The sequence below is a fragment of the Sciurus vulgaris genome (assembly GCF_902686455.1).
Source record: "Sciurus vulgaris genome assembly, chromosome: 9".
Classification (NCBI taxonomy): domain Eukaryota; kingdom Metazoa; phylum Chordata; class Mammalia; order Rodentia; family Sciuridae; genus Sciurus; species Sciurus vulgaris.
Window position 1 is genome coordinate 106,956,821 of NC_136469.1, and position 25,788 is coordinate 106,982,608.

General features: G+C 36.4%; 1 protein-coding gene across 1 annotated transcript in view; it reads right to left on the reverse strand.

Annotated features, from left to right (window-relative positions):
- GABRB1 (gamma-aminobutyric acid type A receptor subunit beta1) overlaps nucleotides 1-25,788 on the reverse strand; it is a 391,432-nt gene that overhangs the window by 244,247 nt on the left and 121,397 nt on the right. The gene's annotated exons all lie outside the window — the stretch shown is intronic.

Genomic DNA, 25,788 nt, shown 5'->3' on the forward strand with positions numbered 1-25,788 from the left:
AGTGATAAAGCACATGTAGATAAAGATGAGAAAACTGACATTAGTGGTATTAATGCTCAATAGTTCCTCTCTTACATTATTTCTGCTTCATTTAAGGAACTGATTTGAATTTTGAATTGTTTGCTCTTGAGAGTTCTTGTTTCCTTACCTTCTGCAAAAGGTAGCAATGAGAACAAGTTCCTATATTTTTTTTTCTAACCAGGTTTTCCTTGGCAGTGAAATACAGGAAGATTTGGGCTCAATAAATGGATCAAACAACAGGAGAGGGATGGTGATGATTATCTTAGTGCTTTATTTTTTGTCTGTTTTTAAAGAACTCTATTAATTCAAAGTATAATTACCCATTACAAAAAATCAATTGCCAGCAGTAAAATAAAAAAGTCTTTAAGATATGGATCCCAACATAATAAAAACATAAGGCTCAATTTTTCTTTTAAAGGATACTTATATGTCAATAGTGTCTTTGTGAATGTTTTATCAACCAGTAAGAAAATACTGCATAATTCCTGTACAACATCTTCATACTGACATTGCAATATAAATTGCTAATTGAGAATTGCTGACTTGGACCATGTCCTACAATCCGGCAAATGGTACCCCATCTAGACACTTCTACAGATATTTAGGCATTTCTGAAAAATCCTAAAACACAATATTCACTCTGAATAATGTATGTCTATGTCTTTTAACATTGAATTCAAGAACATTTTTACTGTTTCCTCAGAAACCATCTTGCAGTAACTGAAAGCCATTCTTTTATTAAATGGCAAGGCTGTTCACTATTTACTATTAATTAAACACTGTCTTTTTTTAAAATCTAAAATCTTGCTCATATATCTATGAATCCACATGGTATATATGCAATTCTCTTCTCTCAGTTGCTATCATGTCATTTGCATCCTCTACAAATCCTTAACATCATGCCTTTAAGGAGAAAGATAAATTGAACAGATTCCTAGCCTTAGATTCCAAACCACTTTGATTTCAAATTTCACCACATGTAGATTTGTGTGACTATAGGCAGCTAATATAATCTCTCATACCTCAGATGCTTTGTTTCTAAAATGAAAAAAATGGCATTTTATTGGTTTATTGTGAGCATCCGCTGAGAAAATGAAAATTAAAGTACTTTAAAAATTGTAACATGTTCAACAAAAAATTATCTTCAAAACTGTTAATTGCTGTCTACAGATTGGTATCATACTTTCAAATATTGAGTGCTCATTATTAACTATCATAATAGTTGCTATTTTAAATAGATGTTAATGAAAGAATTAGTAGGCAGATGGATCCTGTTGCCCAGGAAAACAGGCAGTTTGTCTGTGATGATCAATTCCAAGTTTTGAGGTTGGGTTCTTGTTTGTAATTCAGCCAGTGTAAAAAATGGTATAACAAGCTAATGTCAAGATCTTATAAACTTTGTCCTAGCAAAGCACAGTCAACAATGAAATACATCCTTCAGTACTTATAAGAATCCCTATCAGCATCTAGATTCCCATAAACACTACAAAGAGTTTTCTCACCATAAGACCTTCTGTTGTAATCCTTACTTTACCACTCCTCCCCCCAGTAGGGTTTAATGTGTTGTGGGGAAAACATTATCATAAAGTACAAAGGAGGATTATTTTGAAAATTGTTGAGAAAGTAGATTTCAAAAGCTCTAACCATACACAAAAAAAGTATGTGTAGGGGCAAGAAAAATGGCAGATCAGAGGAAAGTGCCTCACAGGGACACTTAGTGAGGTGAGTAAGGAAGCTCACTGAAACTTAATACTGAATTGTTAAAAAAAAAAAAAGAAAGAAAGAAAGAAAGAAAGAAAGAAAGAAAAGAAAAAAGAAAGATGCATAAAGTCGAAATTTGTAAGAAATAACAAGTTAAAGAAGAACCAGCTTGGGCGCCAAAGAGGGAGACGGTCAGGGCACACAAAGTTTTGGCCAGCGCATAAAAAACATTATTTTGTTAAGTTGAAAATTGGTTTGGGGAAACGTGTGTATTGGGAAGGCCGAGAGTCAGTAGGGGAGGTGGCTTAAAGTAAGAGAATCCAAAATTAGTTCCTGCAGAATGCTCCAGGTGTGGAAAACATGCCTGGGCAGGAAAGAGGACGCCACAGTTACAAGTGCTGGGCGCGCTCAACTGGTAACAAAAGCAGCCCTGCAGTAATATGCTTCACTCACGCCCCGCACGGAGACAATCGCAGCTGGTACTGCCACCAAGGTCTGGCAGCACCCTGAAGTAGCCACGCTGCCGCTGCCGCCAACGCCCACACCCAGGCCAGATGGAAAGTACTACCTCTGGTGCCATCACTACACCGGGCGCTATTGCTGGTGGTGTCAGAAAGTTGGGAACTCCTGCAGCCTACGTACAAAATGAAAAAAAAAAAAAAAAAAAAAAAGCTCAGAAGACACCTGAACCATGGAGACTAAAATAAACCTTTAAAAAATTATACATGCACCATTCAGGTTCTGGATCCCAAGGGAGAAATTCTACTTTCATTGCTGGCACTGTAGCAGTCACACAGGGGCATCTGCACTCCAGCGCAGATACCTAGTATTTCGTAAGGATAGTGCTGAAGCTGAAACCGTGAAGGCTGTCTCTACCTGCCTGAGAAGTGGATTTTACCAGAGGCCCTAAAAGTCAGACACCATGAAGAGATACAGACACCCTGGCAATAGGGAGTGTGGTCCAGATTTCATATTCCTACCCACAGAATTCCAAAATTCAGTTGATGTTAAACCTCAGTTACTAGAATCTCCAATTTATAACAGTACACCACTCCTGTCACAGAAACACAATTTATTAGCACCCGAATTGTTACACTCCCACTATGCACCAGGTGACTGGAAGCTGAGACCTCTTACAACCTATTGGTTTATGCACCGCATAAAAATAAATAAGATCTCCTAACCACAAAGGCAGGCAATGGCCCTCTGACCTAAAGCCCACAAAGCAAAAAACAACTAAGGAGATTGAAATTTTATCTCTGCCAACAGTTTTGATCACCTGAACAGAAACAAGTTCCCTATTGCTCAGCAAAAAATTTTTAAAATTTTTTTCTTTTTACTTTTTTCTCACTTGATTTTTCTTTTACCCATATTCCCATTTTAATTGCATTTTTCTTCTCCTTTTTAAAAAGATCTTAACTACTAAACTTTTTTTGTGAACATCATTTCATTGTATGGTATTACTTTTTACTTTTTTTCTATTATGTATGATTTGTATATATGTATGTGTGTGTTTATGTACTTGCTGCACAGATAAGTTTGAAAAAGTATATGTATATGCTTATAATTTTACCTCACATTAATTGTTTCCTTATACTTGTTTATTTAAACTTGACTTGTCTAAAGTGAAGTTCAAGTATATGTGTGTTCAAGTTGATTTGATGTAATAGTTGCCAGTTTGCTCAGACCTTGGTTCTGGCCCCTTTTAACTGCTTTTCTTCATTCTCTTTCCTCTCTAACAGCCAAATTTTCCTGTTCCCACTTCCTCTCTTTCTTAATTTTATTGCTTTCGATCTTTTATTTCTTCTTCTTTATAGCTGACATCTACTAATTACCTCCTGCCTCTCCTCTGATTGCTTTTTAAAATATTTCATATTTCTTCCAACTTCCCACCCTGTTTTCTCTTTACTTAATGAACTGTAATTACATTGAATAACAGAATTAGATAGTTTATGCAATTCATACCCCATTCACGTTGAGTAGATTATTAATACATTGGACAACATAGTAGATGCTTGATGTTGAATGCCAGATCTCGTTTGCACTTTTGTATTGTTGGTACTGACATTAATTGCTGACACCACCATTCCTACATAGGTGAAAATTAATGTTACAGACATCAAAGTCTGTAACATTTATCTTAATACATCAGTTACCAACATTAGTGGAATTCCTAGCTCCTCCCTTCCTCTTATAGGGACTGGAAAGTGACTGGGACATGTCAAGATTACAGAATACCCTGCTACTGAGAAATTCTTACAACCCAACCAAACAGAAGTTAATCACCCTATGCAACATCTAAACCCACATGAGCCTAAACATATCTCCATTTCATAGAACTGGGGAGACACAACTTCAAACAAAATCCAGACTCCAAAAAGAAACAATCTCTCCATATTCCCCCCTCCTTGACATTTGCTCATATATTAAAAATAGAGAGAAATACAAGAAAAAATGTATCTGTGTGTATAGGGGTGTGTGTGTATATATATATATATATATATACACATACATATATATATGTATATATATATGTGTGTGTGTGTGTGTGTGTGTGTATAGATAGATAAGGAAGATAAAGAGTGGATAATATTCCAAAGGAAGATTATTAAAAACTGCTTCTTAAAAATGTTCAATTAGAGTGGTTTCAAGATGGCGGCCTAGAGGGTGGCTGCATTTCATGTTGCTCCAGGACTCAGGATTCAAAAGAGGAGATATTGAGACACTTGGGACCAACTCAAAGCAGCCGGGTGACTCTCACCCGTTGGGAAGGCGTCCCGGATGGGACGGTGGTCCCGGAACGCAGGAAACTTTGTGAAGTAGAGCTGCCGGCGAGACACCCCTCCCCCCGCTGGAGCAGTGAACTCGGACAACTGGGAGCGCCATAAAGGAGGCCGCTCGGCACAGTGCTGGGACTCGGAGCAACCACTGAGGCTCCGGTGGCTGCCCAGGGGAGGAGTGGCGAGGAGAGCTGTGTGGACTCAGGACCTGCCTTGAGGAGGAGGAGGAGGAGCGTGGCCGCTTGGATTCGGAGTGACTGCACCAGAGCTACAGGCGGTTGCCAGAGGAGAAGCTGCGTGGCGAGCTGTTTGGACTCAGAACGACCGCTTCTGAACACCGGGGCCTGCCCTGAGGACGAGGAGGAGGAAGAGGAGCGCGGCCGCTTGGATTCAGAGTGACTACACCAGAGCTACAGGCGGTTGCCAGAGGAGGGGCTGCGTGGCGAGCTGTTTGGACTCACACCACTTCTGAACACCGGGGACTGCCCGGAGGAGGAGGAGGAGGAGCGCGGCGGGTCGTTTGGACTCGCAGTGACTGCATTAGCGCTCCAGGCAGCTGCTCAGAGGAGAAGGCGAGTGGTGAGTTGTTTGGACTTAAAGTGACCGCTCCTGAACACAGGGGGGCTGCCTGGAGGAGAAGCGTGGTGGGTAACTTGGTCTTGAGTGGCCGCACCAGAGCTCCGGGCGGTTGCCCAGAGGACCCGTGCAGCGGGTCACGTGGATTCAGAGCCACTCAGAGCGACCGCTCCTGAACACCCGGGGGGTTATCTGGAGAAGGAGGAGGAACGGGGAGGGTCACTTCGACTCGGAGTGATTGATTGCCCAGGGCTACGGGTGGTTGGTGGGAGGTGGAGGCACGCAGTGAGTTTCTTGGACTCCTAGTGACCGCACCGGAATACTGGGCGGCTGTCTGGAGGAAGAGGCATGTGGCGGGTCTCTGGGACTCAGAGCGATTGTACAGGGCCCCAGGTGGCTGCTCAGAGGAGGGGCCGCATAGCCAGGCGATTAGGTGCAGAGCAGGGTCCCAGGATCTAGGAGGCTTCTTGGTGGAAGAGCCGCACAGAGACAGGCTTAGGGCGAAGTGAAGGTTCCAGGCCTGGGGGCAGATTCTCTGAGGAGGGGCAGCCTAAGGAGATTCATCTGCGAAGGGTGAGACTCCCAGGCCCAGGAGGTAGGGCCGGGCCCCTGAGAACTTTGCAGAGGAAGGCAGCCCAACCCAGGTGGTAGCTGTAAATTGAGGGGAACCTCTAGGAGGGAAATGACCAGCGAGACCTCCCCACCGGGTGAGTCTTCCCTGCTGCGTGAGGTTTCCCCAGAAGGACGGTAAAACCAGAGACTCAGGCCCAAACAGGCCTTGCCTCAGTCCGCAGCCTAGGTCCCCTTTGGATGACCATTGGTCAACAAGTGGAGGCACCTCTGCCCACTAGCAGGGATTATACCCCACCTGAAGGCCACCACTCCTAGAGAGGCAGCTTCCTTGTGGAGCACCGCATTATCAACTTCCTCCAAGACTTCAGCCTACTGAAGGCTAAGGGGGGATATATATAGAAATCTTCAGGGACATTGTAAGTCAATAGAGGAAATCTGCAATACCTCAGCGGTCCACTGATACCTGAACAATATGAGAAAACAAGGAAAGAAAATGCTGCAAACAAATCTAGATGTTACATCAATAAAACCCAATGACAGCATGGCAGAAGAAATGACAGAAAAGGAGTTCAGAATGTACATAATTAAAATGATCAGGGAAGCAAACGATGAGATGAAAGAGCGAATGCAAGCACTGAATGATCGCACCAATCGACAGTTAAAAGAGCAAATACAGGAAGCAAAAGATCATTTCAATAAAGAGTTAGAGATATTGAAAAAAAACCAAACAGAAATCCTTGACATGAAGGAAACAATAAACCAAAAAAGAACTCCATAGAAAGCATATCCAGTAGGATAGAACACCTGGAAGACAGAACCTCAGACATTGAAGACAAAATATTTAACCTTGAAAACAAAGTTGAACAAACAGAAAAGATGGTAAGAAATCATGAACAGAATCTACAAGAACTATGGGATATCATGAAAAGGCCAAATTTAAGAATTATTGGGATTGAGGAAGGCCTAGAGAAACAAGCCAAAGGAATGAACAATTTATTCAATGAAATAATATCAGAAAATTTCCCAAATCTGAAGAATGAAATGGAAAATCAAGTTCAAGAGGCTTATAGGACTCCAAATACACAAAATTACAACAGACCCACACCAAGGCACATTATAATGAAAATACCTAACATACAAAATAAAGACAGAATTTTAAAGGCTGTGAGAGAAAAGAACCAAATTACATTCAGGGGGAAATCAATACGGATATCAGCAGATTTTTCAATCCAGACCCTAAAAGCTAGAAGGGCCTGGAACAACATTTTTCAAGCCCTGAAAGAAAATGGATGCCAACCAAGAATCTTATACCCAGCAAAACTTACCTTCAAATTTGACAATGAAATAAAATCCTTGCATGATAAACAAAAGCTAAAAGAATTTACAAAAAGAAAGCCAGCGTTACAGAACAGTCTCAGCAAAATATTCCATGAGGAAGAGATGAAAAACAAAGAAGCAAATCAGCAAAGGGAGGAATTATCCTAAAGGAATTGTCAAATAAAGGAGGAAACAAGTTGTGTCAAACAAATAAATAAATAAAATTTAAAAAATGAACCAAATGACCGGGAAACCAAATCATTTCTCTATAATAACCCTGAATGTTAATGGCCTGAATGCATCAATCAAAAGACATAGACTGGCAGACTGGATTAAAAAGAAAGATCCAACAATATTTTGCCTGCAAGAGACTCACCTCATAGAAAAAGATACCCATAGACTAAAGGTGAAAGGATGGGGAAAAACATACCAGGCACATGGACTCAGCAAAAAAGCTGGAGTATCCATCCTCATTTCCGATAATGTGGACTTCAAGCCAAAGTTAGTCAGAAGGGATAAAGAAGGTCATTTCATACTGCTTAAGGTAAGCATAAATCAGCAAGATATAACAATCATAAACATCTATGCCCCAAACAGTGGCTCATCCATGTTTGTCAAACAAATCCTTCTCAATTTCAGAAACCAAATAGACCATAACACAATAATACTAGGTGATTTTAACACGCCTCTCTCACCGCTGCACAGATCTTCCAAACAAAAATTGAACAAAGAAACCATAGATCTCAATAACACAATCAATAATTTAGACTTAACGGACATTTATAGAATATACCATCCAACAAAGAGCGAATACACTTTCTTCTCAGCAGCACATGGATCCTTCTCTAAAATAGACCATATATTATGCCACAAAGCTAATGTTAGCAAATACAAGAAGATAGAGACACTACCATGTATTCTATCAGATCATAATTCATTGAAGTTAGAAATAAATGAAAGAGTAAAACACAGAAACTATTCCAACATCTGGAGATTAAACAATATGCTATTATATGATGAATGGATAACAGAAGATATTAGGAAGGAAATTAAAAAATTCTTAGAGGTAAATGAGAACAAAGAAACATCATATCAAAATCTCTGGGATACTATGAAAGCAGTACTTAGAGGGAAATTTATTTCATGGAGCGCATTTAATGAAAGAAGTAAAACTCAACAAATAAACGACCTAACACTACAGCTCAAAGCCCTAGAAAAAGAAGAACACAACAGCACCAAAAGTAGTAGAAGACAAGAAATAGTTAAACTCAGAGCTGAAATCAATGAAATTGAAACAAAAGAAACAATACAAAAAATTGACAAAATAAATAGTTGGTTCTTCGAAAAAATAAACAAAATTGATAAAGCTTTAGCCACACTAACAAAGAGAAGACGAGAGAAAACCCAAATCACTAAAATTCAGAATGAACAAGGAAATATCACAACAGACAGGATTGAAATACAAAACATAATTAGAAGCTATTTTGAAAATCGATACTCCAACAAAATAGAAAATTTCGAAGGCATCAACAGGTTTCTAGAGACATATGAATTGCCTAAACTGAACAAGGAGGACATAAACAATTTAAATAGACCAATATCAAGTACTGAAATAGAAGAAGTCATCAAAAGCCTACCAACAAAGAAAAGTCCGGGACCAGATGGGTTCTCAGCCGGGTTCCACAAAACCTTTAAAGAAGAGCTCATTCCAATACTTCTCAAAGTATTCCATAAAATAGAAGAGGAGGGAACCCTCCCAAACTCATTCTATGAAGCCAATATCACCCTGATACCTAAACCAGACAGAGACTCATCAAGGAAAGAAAATTTCAGACCAATATCCTTAATGAACATCGACGCAAAAATTCTCAACAAAATTTTAGCAAATCGCAGTCAAAAACATATTAAAAAGATAGTGCACCATGATCAAGTTGGTTTCATCCCAGGGATGCAAGGTTGTTTCAACATCAGGAAATCAATAAACGTAATTCACCATATCAATAGACTTAAAGTCAAGAATCACATGATTATTTCAATAGATGCAGAAAAAGCATTTGATAAAATACAGCACCCCTTCATGCTCAAAACACTAGAAAAAATAGGGATAGTGGGAACATTCCTTAACATTGTAAAGGCCATTTATGCTAAGCCCATGGCTAATATCATTCTAAATGGTGAAAAACTGAAAGCATTCCCCCTAAAAACTGGAACAAGGCAGGGATGCCCTCTTTCACCACTTCTATTCAACATCGTTCTTGAGACTCTGGCCAGATCAATTAGAAAAACCAAAGAAATTAAAGGGATACGCATTGGAAAAGAAGAACTCAAACTATCCCTGTTCGCTGGTGACATGATTATATATTTAGAGGAACCTGGAAATTCCACCAGAAAACTCTTAGAACTCATAAGTGAATTCAGTAAAGTAGCAGGTTACAAGATCAATGCCCATAAATCCAACGCATTTTTATACATAAGTGATGAATCTTCAGAAAGAGAAATTAGGAAAACTACCCCATTCACAATCACCTCGAAAAAAATAAAATACTTGGGAATCAATCTCACAAAAGAGGAGAAAGACCTCTACAACGAGAACTACAGTACACAAAAGAAAGAAATTAAAGAACACCTTAGAAGATGGAAAGATCTTCCATGTTCTTGGATAGGCAGAATTAATATTGTCAAAATGGCCATACTACCTAAAGTGCTATACAAATTCAATGCAATTCCAATTAAAATCCCAATGATGTACCTTACAGAAATAGAGCAAGCAATTATGAAATTCATCTGGAAGAATAAGAAACCCAGAATAGCTAAAGCAATCCTTAGCAGGAAGAGTGAAACAGGGGGTATTGCAATACCAGATCTTCAACTCTACTACAAAGCAATAGTAACAAAAACGGCATGGTATTGGTACCAAAATAGAAACGTAGATCAATGGTACAGAATAGAGGACACGGACACAAACCCAAATAAATACAATTTTCTCATACTAGACAAAGGTGCCAAAAATATGCAATGGAGAAAAGATAGCCTCTCCAACAAATGGTGCTGGGAGAATTGGAAATCCATATGCAACAGTATGAAACTAAACCCATATCTCTCACCATGCACGAAACTAAACTCAAAATGGATTAAGGACCTCGGAATCAGACCAGAGACCCTGCAGATTATAGAAGAAAAAGTAGGTCCAAATCTTCACCTTGTTGGTCTAGGATCAGACTTCCTTAACAGGACTCCCATAGCACAAGAAATAAAAGCTAGAATCAACCACTGGGATAGATTCAAACTAAAAAGCTTTCTCTCAGCAAAGGAAACTATCAGCAATGCGAAGAAAGAGCCTACAGAATGGGAGAATATCTTTGCCAATCATACTTCAGATAGAGTACTAATCTCCAGAATTTATAAAGAACTCAAAAAACTTTACTCCCAGAATTCAAATAATCCAGTCGACAAATCGGATAAGGAAATGAATAGACACTTCACAGAAGAAGATCTACAAGCAATCAACAAACATATGGAAAAATGTTCAACATCTCGAGTAATAAGAGAAATGCAAATCAAAACTCCCCTAAGATTCCATCTCACCCCAATTAGAATGGCGATTATCAAGAATACGACCAACAACAGGTGTTGGCAAGGATGTGGGGAAAAAGGTACACTCATACATTGCTGGTGGGGCTGCAAATTAGTGCAGCCACTCTGGAAAGCAGTGTGGAGATTCCTTAGAAAACTTGGAATGGACCCTCCATTTGACCCAGCTATCCCACTCCTTGGCCTATACCCAAAGGACTTAAAATCAGCATACTACAGAGATACAGCCACATCAATGTTCATAGCTGCTCAATTCACAGTAGCCAGACTGTGGAACCAACCTAGATGCCCTTCAATTGATGAGTGGATAAAGAAACCGTGGTATATATATACAATGGAATATTACTCAGCCATAAAGAATGATAAAATGATGGCATTTGCAGGCAAATGGATGAAATTGGAGAATATCATGCTAAGTGAGATAAGCCAATCTCAAAAAGCCAAAGGACGAATGATATCGCTAATAAGTGGAGGATGACACATAATGGGGGTGAGGGAAGGGTTAGTGTTAGGGTTAGTGTTAGGGTTAGGGAGGGGGGCAAGTATGGAGGAAGGAAGTACTGTATAGAGGGTAAAGAGGGGTGGGAGGGGTGGGGGGAAGGGAAAAATAACAGAATGAATCTAACAACATTACTCTATGTAAATTTATGATTACACAAATGGTATGCCTTTACGCCATGTACAAACAGAGAAACAACATGTACCCATTTGTTTACAATAAAAAAAAATGTTCAATTAACTAAAATATCTAAGGAATGAATTAAGAGTGATTCAGGAGATTAAATCCATTTCAATAAATAAGTAGAAATATTAAAAAGAAACCAATCGGAACTCCTGGAGATGAAAGACATAATGAATCAAATTAAGAATTCACTTGAAAGCATCACCAGCAGATTAGACTGAAAATAAGCCCTCAGCCCTTAAAGACAGAATCTCAGCTATTGAAGGCAGGGTTCATGAATTTGAGTAAAGTGAATATAAAAAAGGGAAAGAATAATAGGACTTGATCAGAATATATAAGAAATTTGGGACAACATCAAGAGATCAAACCTGAGAATTATTGGAATAGAAAAGAACATGGTGATACAAACTGAAATCATTAAGAACATTTTCAATGAGTTCATCACAAAAAAAAAAAATCTTTCTCATTTCAAAAATGAGATAGACATACACATAGAGTAGACATGCAGGTCTTAAAACAGACCTGATCAGAAGTAAACGTCTTTAAGACACATCATAATCAACGCAGAAATTAAAATCAAGGAAGACCCAGAATGGTATATTCCAAATTCTAGGAGAAAATAATTGCCAATGAAGATTGCTATATCCAGTAAAAATCTCTTTCATATTCCATGGGGAAACAGAAAATTTCCATATAAAAGATAAACTGAAAGAATACATGACAACCAAGCGAGCACTACGAAGAATCCTTGAAGATAAATTACACACAGAGAAATGCAAAAAAAAAAAATTCAAAACTCCCAAATAAATGAAAATCAACAGAAGACTTTTCAGCTAAATGAGAATCAAGACAGAATTAAATATAACAAAGCATCAAAATAGCAGCACATCACAAATACATATCCACAATAACACTGAATATAAATGATCCCAACTTCCCAATTAAAAGACATAGACTAGCAAAATGAGTCAAAAAACAAGGTCCAACTTTATGCATTTTGCAAGAGACTCATATCATAGGCAAAGACACTCACAGACTGAAGGTAAAAAAAAATGGAAAAAATATCCCATACAAATGGTGTTTAAAAACAAGATTGAGTAGCTATTCTCATATTTGACAAAGCTGATTTTAAGCAAAAATTATCTCAGAAGAGACAAAGAAGGCCATTACATACTGGTAAAGGGAATAATCCAACAAGAAGATATAAGTAGGGCTGGGTTGTTGCTCAGTGGGAGAGCACTTGCCTGACACGTGTGAGGCACTGGGTTCAATTCTTAGCACCACATAAAAATAAATAAGATCTCCCATGTTCTTGGATAGGCAGAATTAATATTTATCAAAAATGGCCATACTTTCAAAGGTGCTATACAGATTTAATGCAATTCCAATTAAGATCCCAATGACATTTCTCATAGAAATAGAGAAAGCAATCATGAACTTCATCTGGAAGAACAAAAAACCCAGAATAGCCAAAGCAATCCTGGGGAGGAAAAGTGATGCAAGAAGTATCACAATACCAGACCTTAAACTCTACTATAGAGCAATAGTAACAAAAACGACATGGTATTGGCACCAAAATAGATAGGTAGACCAATGGTACAGGATAGAAGACACGGAGACATACCCTTGTAAGTACAGCTATCACATACTAGACAAAGGTGCCAAAAACATACAATGAGAAAAGATAGCTTCTTCAACAAATGGTGCTGGCAAAACTAGAAATCCATATGCAGTAAAATAAAATTAAACCTCTATCTCTCACCCTGTACAAAACTCTATTCAAAATGGATCAAGGATCTAGGAATTAGACCTGAGATCCTTCACCAAATAGAAGAAAAAGTAGGCACAAATTTTCATCATGTTGGCTTAGGACCAGACTTCCTTAACAATACCCCCATAGCGCAAGAAATAAAAGCAAGAACCAATAAATTGGATAGATTCAAACTTAAAAGCTTTTTTTCAGCAAAGGAAACAATCAATAATGTGAAAAGAGAGCCTACAGAGTGGGAGAAAATCTTTTCCACACACACCTCAGACAGAGCACTAATCCCCAAAGTTTATAAAAAACTTAAAAAACTTTAGGCCAAAAATAACTTTAGGCCAATCAATAAATGGACTAAGGAACTTCTTCACAGAAGAAGATATATAGTTGATCAACAAATATATGAAAAAGAGTTTATCATCTCTAGTAATTAGAGAAATGCAAATTAAAACCACACTAAGATTTCGTCTAACTTCAATTAGAATAACTATTATCAGGAAAACAAGCAATAGTGAGTTTTGGCATGGATGTGGAGAAAAAGGCACACTCATACATTGCTGGTGGAGTTGCAACTTGGTACAGCCACTCTAAAGCAGTATGGAAATTCCTCAGAAATCTTGGAATGAGCCCACGATTTGACTCAGCTATTCCACTCCTTGGTTTATACCCAAAGGACTTAAAATCAGCATACTACAGTGATGCAGCCACATCAATGTTCATAGCAGCTCAATTCACAATAGCCAGATTGTGGAACCAACCGAGATGTCCTTCAATTGGTGAATGGATAAAGAAACTGTGGTATATATACACGATGGAATACTAGCCATAAAGAAGAATAAAGTTACGGTATTTGCTGGTAAATGAATGAAACTGTAAAATACAAACTAAGTGAAATAGGCCAAGGCCAAAAAACCAAAGGCTGAATGTTTCCTCTGATAAGTGGATGACAATACATAATGAGGAGTGGTGGTGGGGTGGGGGAGAGAAGAAAGAAGGAACTTTGGATGGTGTAGAGAAAAGTGGGGCAGGAGGGGTTGAGGAAGGAAAGATAATAGGAGACAGGCAGTATATGTAGGATTACACGAATGGTGTGAATCTACATTGTGTACAACCATAGAAATGAACAGTTGTACCCCATTTTTATACAATGAATCAAAATGCAGTCTGTAAAAGTAAAAAAATTTAAATTAAAAAAAATAAAATTAAATTAAGGTCCATCAACAACTAAAAACATATTTTTAAAAAAGAAGATATAAGGATGGCAAATATATGTGCCCCAAACATCAGTTCATCCAGTTGCATTTAAACAAATACTTCTTAATATTAAATCCCAAATAGATCCCAATACAATAATGCTAGATGATTTCAACACACCTTTATTGCCAATAGAAGGGTCATGAAAGCATATAATCAATAAAGATATATCCAACCTAATAATACTATAATTAAAATGGACCTAATAGGCATCTACAGAATATTTCATTCCAACTCACCTTCATTTATCTTGTTCTCAGCAGCTATGGAAAGTTTTTAAAAATAAGTCTATTTTACATTTCAGGTAACAAGTACCAAAATATAGATATAATTCCATGCATTCTATAAGACCATAGTGGAATAAAATTAGAAATCAATAACAAAAAAATAGAAATCACATAAATTCTCCATGTGGTGATTAAGCAATACTTTTAAATGAAGAATGGATCAAACAGGAAATGGAGAAGAAATTGAGAAATTCTTACAAACAGATGAAAACAAAAATATCACATATCAAAATCTTTGAGACAGTATAAAAGCAGTACTAAGAGGAAACTCCTTTGTGCTGAGTGCCCACATTAAAACAAAAATGGAGTGATCCCAAATAAATAATCTTATGCTCTACCTCAAAGCCTTAGAAAAAGAACAAAATAACTCTGAAGTCAGAAGACAAGAAATAATAAGAATCAGAGTCAAAGTTAATGAAATAGAGAATAAAAAGAAAACAATACACAGGATCAATGCAACAGAGTTGATTCTTTAAAAAAGATATTATTCAGCCATAAAGAAGAATAATATTATGGCATTTGCAGATAAATGGATGGAATTGGAGAATATCATGCTAAGTGAAATAAATCAATCCCCAAAAACCAAAAGCTGAATGTTTTCCCTGATAAATGGATGAAGATATATAATGGTGGAGAGGGGGTGGGGGTGAGAGAAGAATGGAGGAACTTTAGATTATGTAGAGGGAAATGAGAGGTAGGGGGGTAGGAAAAATGGTGGAATGAGACAGACATCATTACCCTATGTATATATGATTACAAAAATGGTATGAATCTACATCATGCATAACCATATAAATGAAATGATGTACTCCATTTGTGTACAATAAATCAAAATGAAGTCTGTAAAATATAAAAAATAAAATTAAAAAAATAAAGAAGATTGATAAACCCTAAACCAAATTAACCAAAATAGAGAAGACCCAAATCAACAAGATTAGAGATTAAAAAAGAGATTACCACAGACCCTTTTGAAATCCAGAAACTACTTAAAAGAAACTATTTAAAAAGTGCAAAATCTAGAAGACATTAACGTATTTCTAGACTCATATTGCTTGTCCAAACTGAACCAGGAAGACATAGAAAAATTAAACAGACCAATACCAAGTAATGAAATTGAAAAAGCAAATTCTACCAACAAAGAAAAACTCAGTAACAGAACAGCCCTATAAAAAAGAACTAACCCCAGTCTTTCTCAACTTATTCCATGGAATTGAAAGGTAGGGAACACTCCCAAACACATTCTATAGAGCCAGTATAACCTTGATACCAAACAAATACCCATCTAGGAAAGAAAAATACAAAACAATATTCCTGATGAACATAAATGCAAAAATCTTTAATAAAATATTAACAAACAACACTCAAAAGCATGAAAATAAAACATCATGATCAGGTGGGCTTCATCCCAGGGATGCAAGACTGGTTCAAGATAAAAAAATCAGAAAAAGTAATTCACCACTTAAGTAGACTTAAAAACAAGAACACATGATCATCTCAATAGATGCAGAAAAGACCTTTGATAAAATACAGCATCCATTCATGTTAGAGACACTGGAGAAACTAGGGATAGAAGAAACTTACCTCAGTTATAAAGGTTGTATATGACAAACCTGTAACCAACATTATAGTGAATGGGAAAACTGAAAACTTTTCTTCTAAAATCAGGAACAAGACAAGGATGTCTACTCTCTCCACTTCTGTTCTCTATGATTCCTGAAACTCTATCCAGAGCCAGGCAATAGAAGGAAATTAAGGGGATAAATATGGAAAAGAAGAAATCAATCTATCACTGTTTGCTGATGACATGATCCTATATCTAGAAGACCCAAAAAATTTCACCAGAAGACTTCTAGAGTTCATAAATGAATTTAGCAAAGTAGCAAGAACCAAGAAAAAACACTCATAAATCAATAGCCTTACTATATTCCAACAGTGATTCAGCTAAGAAATAAATCAAGAAAACCACTCCATTCACAATAACCTCAAAACAAGAAAAAAACAAAACCTGGAAATTAATCTAAATCACTGAAAGATCTATACTATGAAAACTAGAACACCAAAGAAAGAAATTGATGAGAAGGTTAGAAGATAGACCTTCCATGTTCTCAGATAGGCAGAATTAATATTGTCAAATGGCCATACTACAAAAAGAAATATACACAATCAATAAAACCCCCATCAAAATGCCAATGACATTCTTCACAAAACTAGAAAAAATAGTCCTAAAATCATTTGAAAGAATAAGAAGCTCACAATAGCCAAAGCAATTCTGAATAAGAAAAGTAATGTCAGAGACATCACAATACCTGATCTCAAGTTATACTCAGAGGTATAGTAGCAAAAACAGCATGGCACTGACATCAAAATAGGAAGACCAAGGGGATAAAATAGGAAACACAGAGGCAAACTCAAGTCTTTACAGCCATCTGATATTTAACAAAGGTGCCAACATATATATTTTTAGTTTTTAATAAATGGTACTGGGAATACTGAGTATCCATATGTAGAAAAATCAATTTAGATCCCTATGTTTCATCCTGTAAAAAAGTCAAATCGAAATGTATCAAAGACTTAGAAAATAGACCAGAAAACTTAACAAGTGCTAGAAGAAAACATAGGGTTAACACTCCATTATATAAGTGCAAGCACCAGCTTCCTCAATATTTTTCCTAAAGTTCCAAAAATCAAATCAAGAGTCAATAAGCAGGATTCCATCAACTTAAAAAGATTTCATACAGCAAAGAAAATGATTATGAGAATGAAGAGAGAGCCTATGGAATGGGAGAAAATCTTTGCCAGCTACTTCTCTGACAGAGGATTAATATCCAAAGTACATAAAGAATTCAAAAAAACAAGTAACCCAATCAGTATATGGGCATAAGAACTTCAAAAGAAGACACAAAAAGGACCACGAATTATATGAAAATGTGCAGCATCTCTAGTGATCAGGGAAATGCAAATCAAAATTACACTAAGATTTCATCTCACTCCAATCATAATGGCAATTATCAAGAACATTAATAATAATAAATAATAAACACACTCTTACATTGCTGATGGGAATGCAAATTAGTGAAACCACTCTGGAAAGCAATATGGAAATTCCTTGAAAAACTAGGAATGGAACCACCATATGACCTAGTTATCCCATGTCTCAGTATTTATCAAGAAGATCCCAAATCAGCATCCTGTAAGCAACACATTCACTTGAGTGTTCATAGCAGCACAACCCACAGCAGTCGAATCATGGAATGAACTCAGACGCTCATCAATGGATCAATGAATTAAGCAAATGTGGCATACATACACAATAGAGGAGAATGAAATAATGACATTTTCTAATGAATAGATGGAAATGGAGAAAATCATGCTAAGTGAAATAGCCAGATTCACAAATTCAAGAGTTTAAAGTTTTTTCTCAATGTGGAAGCTAGAGCCAAATAAGAGAAAGAAGGTGGTTGGGGAAAGGATTAGATAACATAAAAATATAACCAGCGGTGGCAGCACACGCTTGTAATCCCAGCAGCTCGGGAGGCAGAGGTAGGACGATCTCGAGTTCAAAGCCAGCCTCAGCAAAAGCAAGGTGCTAATCAAGTTCAGTGAGACCTTGACTCTGAATAAAATACAAAATAGGGCTGGGGATGTGACTCAGTGATCAAGTACCCCTGAATGCAATCCCCCAAATCCCCCCAAAAAAGATAGAGATTAGAGGAGTAGAAGGAGCATGAGAGTGAGTACAGAAGGGAAAGGGGAAGAAATGTAAGATGAATCTAACAAAATCGTATCATGTCCATACATAACAGTACCGGGGGGATTTCACCTTTATGTATATATAGAACAAAAGAAGTTTATTGGAGTAGAAGAGGGAGAAGAGGGGAGGGAGAGGTGAGGAAAAAAGGGAAGAATGGTGATGGAAATGAATTCCTTGCATGTATGATTTTTGTCAAAACGAACCCAAATACTATCATGATTATAAAACTGTAATTTTAATAAAGTGTGTGAAGTAGTACATATGTTAGTTAGCTACATTTGGCATTCCACTATATATACATATTTCAAAACATCATGTTGTACATGATAAATATATAAAATTGTACTTGTCCATTAAAAATAATGCAAGATAATACTTTAAGAATAAATGCTGCAATTAAAGTGTAGTCTGTGATAAATGCACATTGGGGAATGGAAAAATAAAATAACATAAATATGAGATAATGTAAACATGAATAACTTCTCCATAGATTTGCATGCACACGCACACACACACATACACACACACACATACACACACTCGTGTGTGTGTGTGTGTGTGTGTATGTGTGTGTGTGCGTGTGTGTGTGCAGACTTTTTCCCTCCCCTCACTGGATACCATTCCCCCCTCATCATAGACATATAAAGAGATCTTTGGTATACATAATTTATTTCCTTTTCAATAAATATTGAATAAAAGCACATCATGAATGTAAATTAAAGCAGTAATTTACCCAATTTGCAATAATAAGTAATCCAGTAACACCTTATGTAGTCTGGTATGTAGCATCTAGCAGTGAGTGATACAGGACAAACACCATTCAAATCTGTTCTTTTTTGTGCATTTCTTGAGTTAGTAGCCTAATCTAGGACTTGATTCTATGATATATTGAAATATGGATATATAAGATTACTAACCTTCATAAATCTTTTTGAAGACAATGGCAATTGCAATAATAATGATGGACATATGGAAAGATCTACAATACAGCAGACTCTCCTTTCTCATGATAAAATCTCTTTCAACTGCAGTGTGCTCTGTGCTCTGTGGTTTTCATAGCCCTCTTGTATCTGTTATCACTTTTTGTTCACACAGCAGACTTGTGAGATTGGTTAATTCTCCAGGAGAGAAAATTCATGATTTCAAGTCAGGAAAACTATTTACTGTGTTTTAGGTAAATTATTCTTCCTATATTCACCTTAATATAAATGTTAACAGTGACACCTGAATATAATAAAGCCTATGACTTCATGTTGGTGTGGCCAAAATTTTAAGAAAGCCCTACAAGTGCTGTATTTTTTTTCTCATCTAACACTTTTTCTAAAGTTAATTCTTAATTAATCAAAAGTTCAAGCACTGGCTAGAAGTTTTTTCAGAAAAATTGTTTTTCCTCTTTCGCCAAGAGAATTAAAATAATTTTTAATCCAGGTATACACCTGGTACTATTACAAAGTACTCAATCAGTTTTCTCACGTGTGTCAGTTACTCCTTGACAGGAAGAGTGACATATTAGAACCTATGGCTCATTGGGATTCTCTGACATTGAGGGAAATTAATGGGATTAACAGATGTGAGACTGTTAATGAAATTGGTCAGGCTAATTCAGTCATGAGAGGACTTGAATCACTGAGGAAAAGGGAGAAAGGGGATACCTAATTAGTAGTGTTTGATGAAACTCAATAAACTAGCCAGTTCACAATGCCCATAATTGAGAAATTCTGCCTCCTTGTCAAGGTTGAGAAATTCTGCCTTATGTGAAATATCCTTCCTATCAATATCAGTAAAACATTTAAAAATATTTTACCATTATTTTTATGAATAATGTAATTCATAAAAACATTACATAAAATTAGCATACTATAGTAACACAGCCACATCAACATTTTTTTCTTTTTTCTTTTTTTTTGTAAACAAATGGGGTACATGTTGTTTCTCTGTACCTGGAGTAAAGGCATACCATTTGTGTAATTTTAAAATTACATAGGGTAATGTTGTTTGATTCATTCTGTTATTTTTTCCCTTCCCCCCACCCCTCCCACTCCTCTTTTCCCTCTATACAGTCCTTCCTTCCTCCATTCTTGCCCCCCTCCCTAACCCTAACTCTAACCCTAACACAAACCCCTCCCACCCCCATTATGTTTCATCATCCACTTATCCGCGAGATCATTCGTCCTTTAGTTTTTCGAGATTGGCTTATCTCACTTAGCATGATATTCTCCAATTTCATCCATTTGCCTGCAAATGCCATAATTTTATCATTCTTTATGGCTGAGTAATATTCCATTGTATATATATATATATACCATAGTTTCTTTATCCATTCATCAATTGAAGGGCATCTAAGTTGGTTCCACAATCTGGCTATTGTGAATTGAGCAGCTATGAACATTGAAGCCACATCAATATATATATATATATATATATATATATATATATATATATATATATATATATATATATGGACCAAGGCCCTGGCTCACATTTATATTTTATTTTCATCTACTTTAATATCCCTTATAAAAGGTTCAAAGCCCAAATCCATGTTCCCTGTGAAATATTTATGCCAGCTTGGTTGAGCTCTCAGATCTTTTCTTTCCAAAGCCAAGTTTACATTCCCTGAAAGGTCATTGTAACAGAGCTGTACTACAATTTACCTCCCACTTTAGCTATCTGCTGAGAGGGCTGTACCTGCATCTCCTGATGATTGAGCATGGCCACGTTCTATATTATGGGGTCCTGCTCTTCTCCCACTTTGGAATGGAGAGTAGATAGCTAAATTGAAGGGTAGGTGTTCCACAGGCAGTCAGGAAACATGTATCCAACTCAAAAAGATAAGATGGAACAATCAGAATCCTCCCTAAGATATTTGCTCTTGGGCAAGGAATATGAGACAGAAGTTGTGGGACAAAGCACAAAGGTCATGACATAGAATTAGAACCACACTGCTATTGTGAGGTAATGAAAGATGAAGAAACTAGAAATAAAAAGAGGAAACAGCATATAGTGAAAACAAGAAAACAGAAAGATGCAGACAATGGCCATATAAGGCCAAGTTCATTTTTAGACAATGAGGTCTGGACACGTTCAATACTTTAGCTTCTTATGATCCCTCTGTATCATTATATCTAACCCTGCATTCCTTGGGTCAAGCTGAAACAATCTTTATTACCCCCGATCAGAAAAAGCCATAATACTGATGCTGATCATTCTGTCTATATTATATAAATATATATCACAAGCAATAATTATGTATATTAAAGGAAACTTTATCAACTTGATTCATCTCCCTGAACTCAAAACAGGGAAGGATCTGAGACCCAAATACATTTAATAACTTCACAATAAGGTATACACACATATTTGGGTTTGGTTTTGCTTATTAACTGGAAAAGCAAAAAGAGAGGAGTACATATTTACTAACTATCAAACTATAATTGAAATGAGCCACAAAACACCTGCTTCTAATGAACCTCCTATTCATAAGAATATTTTGCATATCAGCATAGCCTTTAAGTACACAAAGCAGAAGAAAGTCGTTTTATCCATAGATTTGCCATTAATTTCTAATCTTTTGTCTAGTGTTAACTACTGATATGTTTGTTATACTGATTCCTTAGCCATGTTTTGTTATGATACCTTTAAGATACATGAAGCCTTCATTACCATTACTGTCAAAGCTCATGTCCTCACTTACTGTTGATTTTTCTCACAAACTGCAGCCTAGTGTGTGCCTCGGGAACATAATCTGCTTTTACCTTTGTCTCATCCTAAATAGTCCCATTTGGTTTATCCATCTGTGTAGTCAGACATTGTGTCAGTCTTGTATTGTGTTCTGAAAATGTTTGGAATTAATCAACTCAGTAGGTAAACAGAAACATTTGGAGTTATGATCCTATACCAAATGAGAATCATCTAAGGAAATCACATGGAGCACATTGTAATACAAGTGATGCATATGACATTGACATGCCAGCTCAAGTCTGTGCTGTGTCCCAATGCATTGATCTGCCTGAAACAAACCACATGAAACTCTGAGACTGTACAAATACAGGGGTTTCAGCATTTGTAATCTCTACATATTATAAAGATTCATTTTTATTAGAAATGTAAAACACTTTTTTAAGTTTAGGATCCAATTTCTTAAAATGGCTAGGATAAAATTGGTTTCCCATAGTGACAGATTAAATACCTTATATTCTTGGAGCTAAATAATCAGAAACTCAAAAAATTAGAGTTGCTTCCATGGTAAGACATATTGATTGAAATGTTTGACTTCGATCAAAGAAAATTTTCCAGAAACTTTGAATTCAAAAGGCTTTAGGTTAATTAGAATGAATAATCCAGTCTGTCAACATCTAATGGCTGTTTTCTACACTTAGAGAGTGGTACTATGCCAGATGCTGAGGAGAAAAAGCTGAATAATATACATTTCCTGCCTCAAGGAAGTCATAGGCCAGTAGAACAGACAGCATTTTTTATTTTCAAGCTTCTCGGTTCTTCATTACTGACTCTTTTCCAAAAGTCCTTCCATTTCAAGAACTTGAAGAACTCAGAGTGGTCCCATTATTTTTCTTTCCCATTGGCAGTTGTCTAGTAAAGAGACAAGTCTACTGAGTTTAAGGAGCTCTTGAGAATAAATAAGTCTGAGTTGACTTAGCACTGATTGGGAGATGAACAAAAGAAAAATGTGTGAGACATTTAGAACAACACTTGGTAACCATTTAAGATAGAAGGTTAAGGAGAAGGGAACATGAGGATGTCCACCAGGTTTCTGACCTGAGTAGGGAGATAGGTAAGAAGACTTAAAAATTAGGGACTAAAGATGACAAACATATTTTAGATAAGTTTACATCATAGGTGTCAGTAGCACATGTATGTAGAGGTGCCAAGTAAGTAGTTCTGCTTCAGAATGTAGACCAGAGGGCTCAAGTAGAAGCACAGCTATGTGAGCCATGTGTGAAGGGTGCCGTTGTGGGAATGGAGTAGCTCACCTTGTGGATAGTCTGAGTTCACAAGAGGCTAGAACCCCTGGGAAATCTGATTTAGGAGTAGTCTCTCCCACAACACTCTGCTCCTACTTTGATTGTAGCACTCACCACATAATTTTGTAATACTTTCTCAGTCTCACTAGATTTTTAGTTTCTTGAGGGCAAAGTTCATATTTTTCTGTGCTAGCATAGTACATGATAGAGAATAGATGATTAAATGGGTTACTCAAGTGTGAATTAAATAGTGCACTGAGTTTGGGACACTTATATCAGCATTAAGTGTGCTGGTGCTAAATCATTTTGTTGTGTTCCGATTTTTTGAAAAATTGGTCATCATTAGGTAACTTTCATGGGGACTTTAAGATAACTAAAATAATTAATAATACAACATTTCCATTCTCTAGAAACTCAAGATGAATGGATTGATGATTCCTGCTAAAACTGGGAATCGATAAATTTCTAGGTGAAAATAAAAATCATATGGACTTTAAAACAAATTTACTCTTAAGGAATGATTACTAGATTTTTATAAAATATTAATATATGTATTTCTGATTACATCAAAATTTTATTGATTTTCCATCAATGACGCTCATGAGTTTGGAAATAAAAACTACTTATTCTAAAGCTTTAAAAATGGGGACTTATTTATGAGTTAGTCAATATCAAAAATAACCAAATAGTAAATTGGTGATTTATTCATCAGAAGAATGATTCATAAACTTAACTGAAATTTAAAATCACACAATTGGATATGATGTACTAAGTTTTTTTAAGGTCCTTAGTTCCAGAGGTTCATAGAAAATTAGTGTTTTCATTTTCCTCAATATCTAAATAAAAACAGAAATAAATTGGATATATGGGATATGTAGTAGAATATTCAGAATGTGGTGGATATGGTGGTGTTGATCGACCATTCTTAGCTGGACTATAAATGTATGACCAGAATTATAACCAGTATTGGTATGCATGGCTACTCAAGAAATTCAGGCTTTTATGAAGTAAACTAGGCTAAGAAAGGACATGAGGATCAGAATTAAATCAGCATGCTATAAAACCCCACACTACTTAAAAGAGATGAAAAAAGCCATGTATCATTTTCTATCCCAGGAAGGGGATTTTTGTTTGTTTGTTTTGTGATCTTCTACAGAGCTAGGGAGAAACCGTTTATAGCAAGGATTCTAGGTCTAGTATCAGTTTGTTGAAGGAAAATGAGGGTTTAGAAACTTTTAACTTAAAATTCATAGGGTGAAAAGCAGGGCTTTTTGTGGGACCGGTGCTATCCCTTTCAAGAATCAAGCAATTCTGATATCTCTTAGAGTTTTCAGTTACTTCTCCAGGAAGGAATTCATAGGGCATACTGCAAAATCTTAATAATTTCAGACTTTGTAACAGGAAGGTAGATTTTTATCAAACTATCATTAAATTATCATCCTAAAGAGACTGTGGGTAATAGTCTCTGGGGGAGTCTCTGGGGAACTCTCAAAATAAATAACCAGATCATAATGCCCAATGTCAAGTATATCATGCCCACTAACTTGCCCCGCCCCCTCCCTTCTCTGTACCATTTTAATTTTTTTTAAATATACTTATTCAGAGACAGTCACTATTAATGTTCATTGGCCTTTTCTATGTACACTAAAAAGATCATTCTACCTATACTACTTTTTATCACAGGCATCATTATTTTTTCTCCACAACTATTTATTTATTCACTTGTCTGTTTATTGCTTATCACCTCTCCTCCTCCATCCTACTTTCTTTTATTAAACAATTAATAACCTGGTGGGTAACCTTTTATATGTTTATCATACTCATAAAATTATATAGGAAGATATATTAATATTTAGATGGCACTTTTGTCATTGTTTTTTAAAAAATGTCATATTGTTATATTCACATCCGTGAATCCTCCTTTTCAATACTTACGCAGGATGGAAATCCCTGCAAATCAATGATTGGAAATATAAATCATTCTGTTTAGTGGCTACATATGTGATATTCAATTATTACCTTATTAATGGTTACTGAAGTTGTTTTAGATCTTTTTACAACTAAAATAGTGAGAATATGAGAAGGAATATGAGAACCATATACACACATGTGTGTATGTACATATATATGTACACATGATTCTCATATTTATACATGTGATTCTCATATTATTTCTCAGTTCAGCTCCATTCATTGCTAACTTGGCTTTCTTTGGTTGTCATGCCCACCCAAGATGCAATACAAAATGAATACCAAATGTGCATGTGTGTGTGTGTGTGAGTATGTGTGTTTGCATGCAAGGGTGTGCATCATAAGTACTGTGCTTTATTGCACAGCTTTTTTTAAGGCCATGCTCTGGAGCTAAATATGATAACTTGCTAATGTAAATAAAATTAAGCCATAGGCTGCTCCTTTGAAATCATCATTGCTGATGATTGAACTCAACCCAAATATATAAAAAGCATCAAGTAGGGTCTTAAAGTCAGATTTCTAGAACTGAAGAGCTTCATT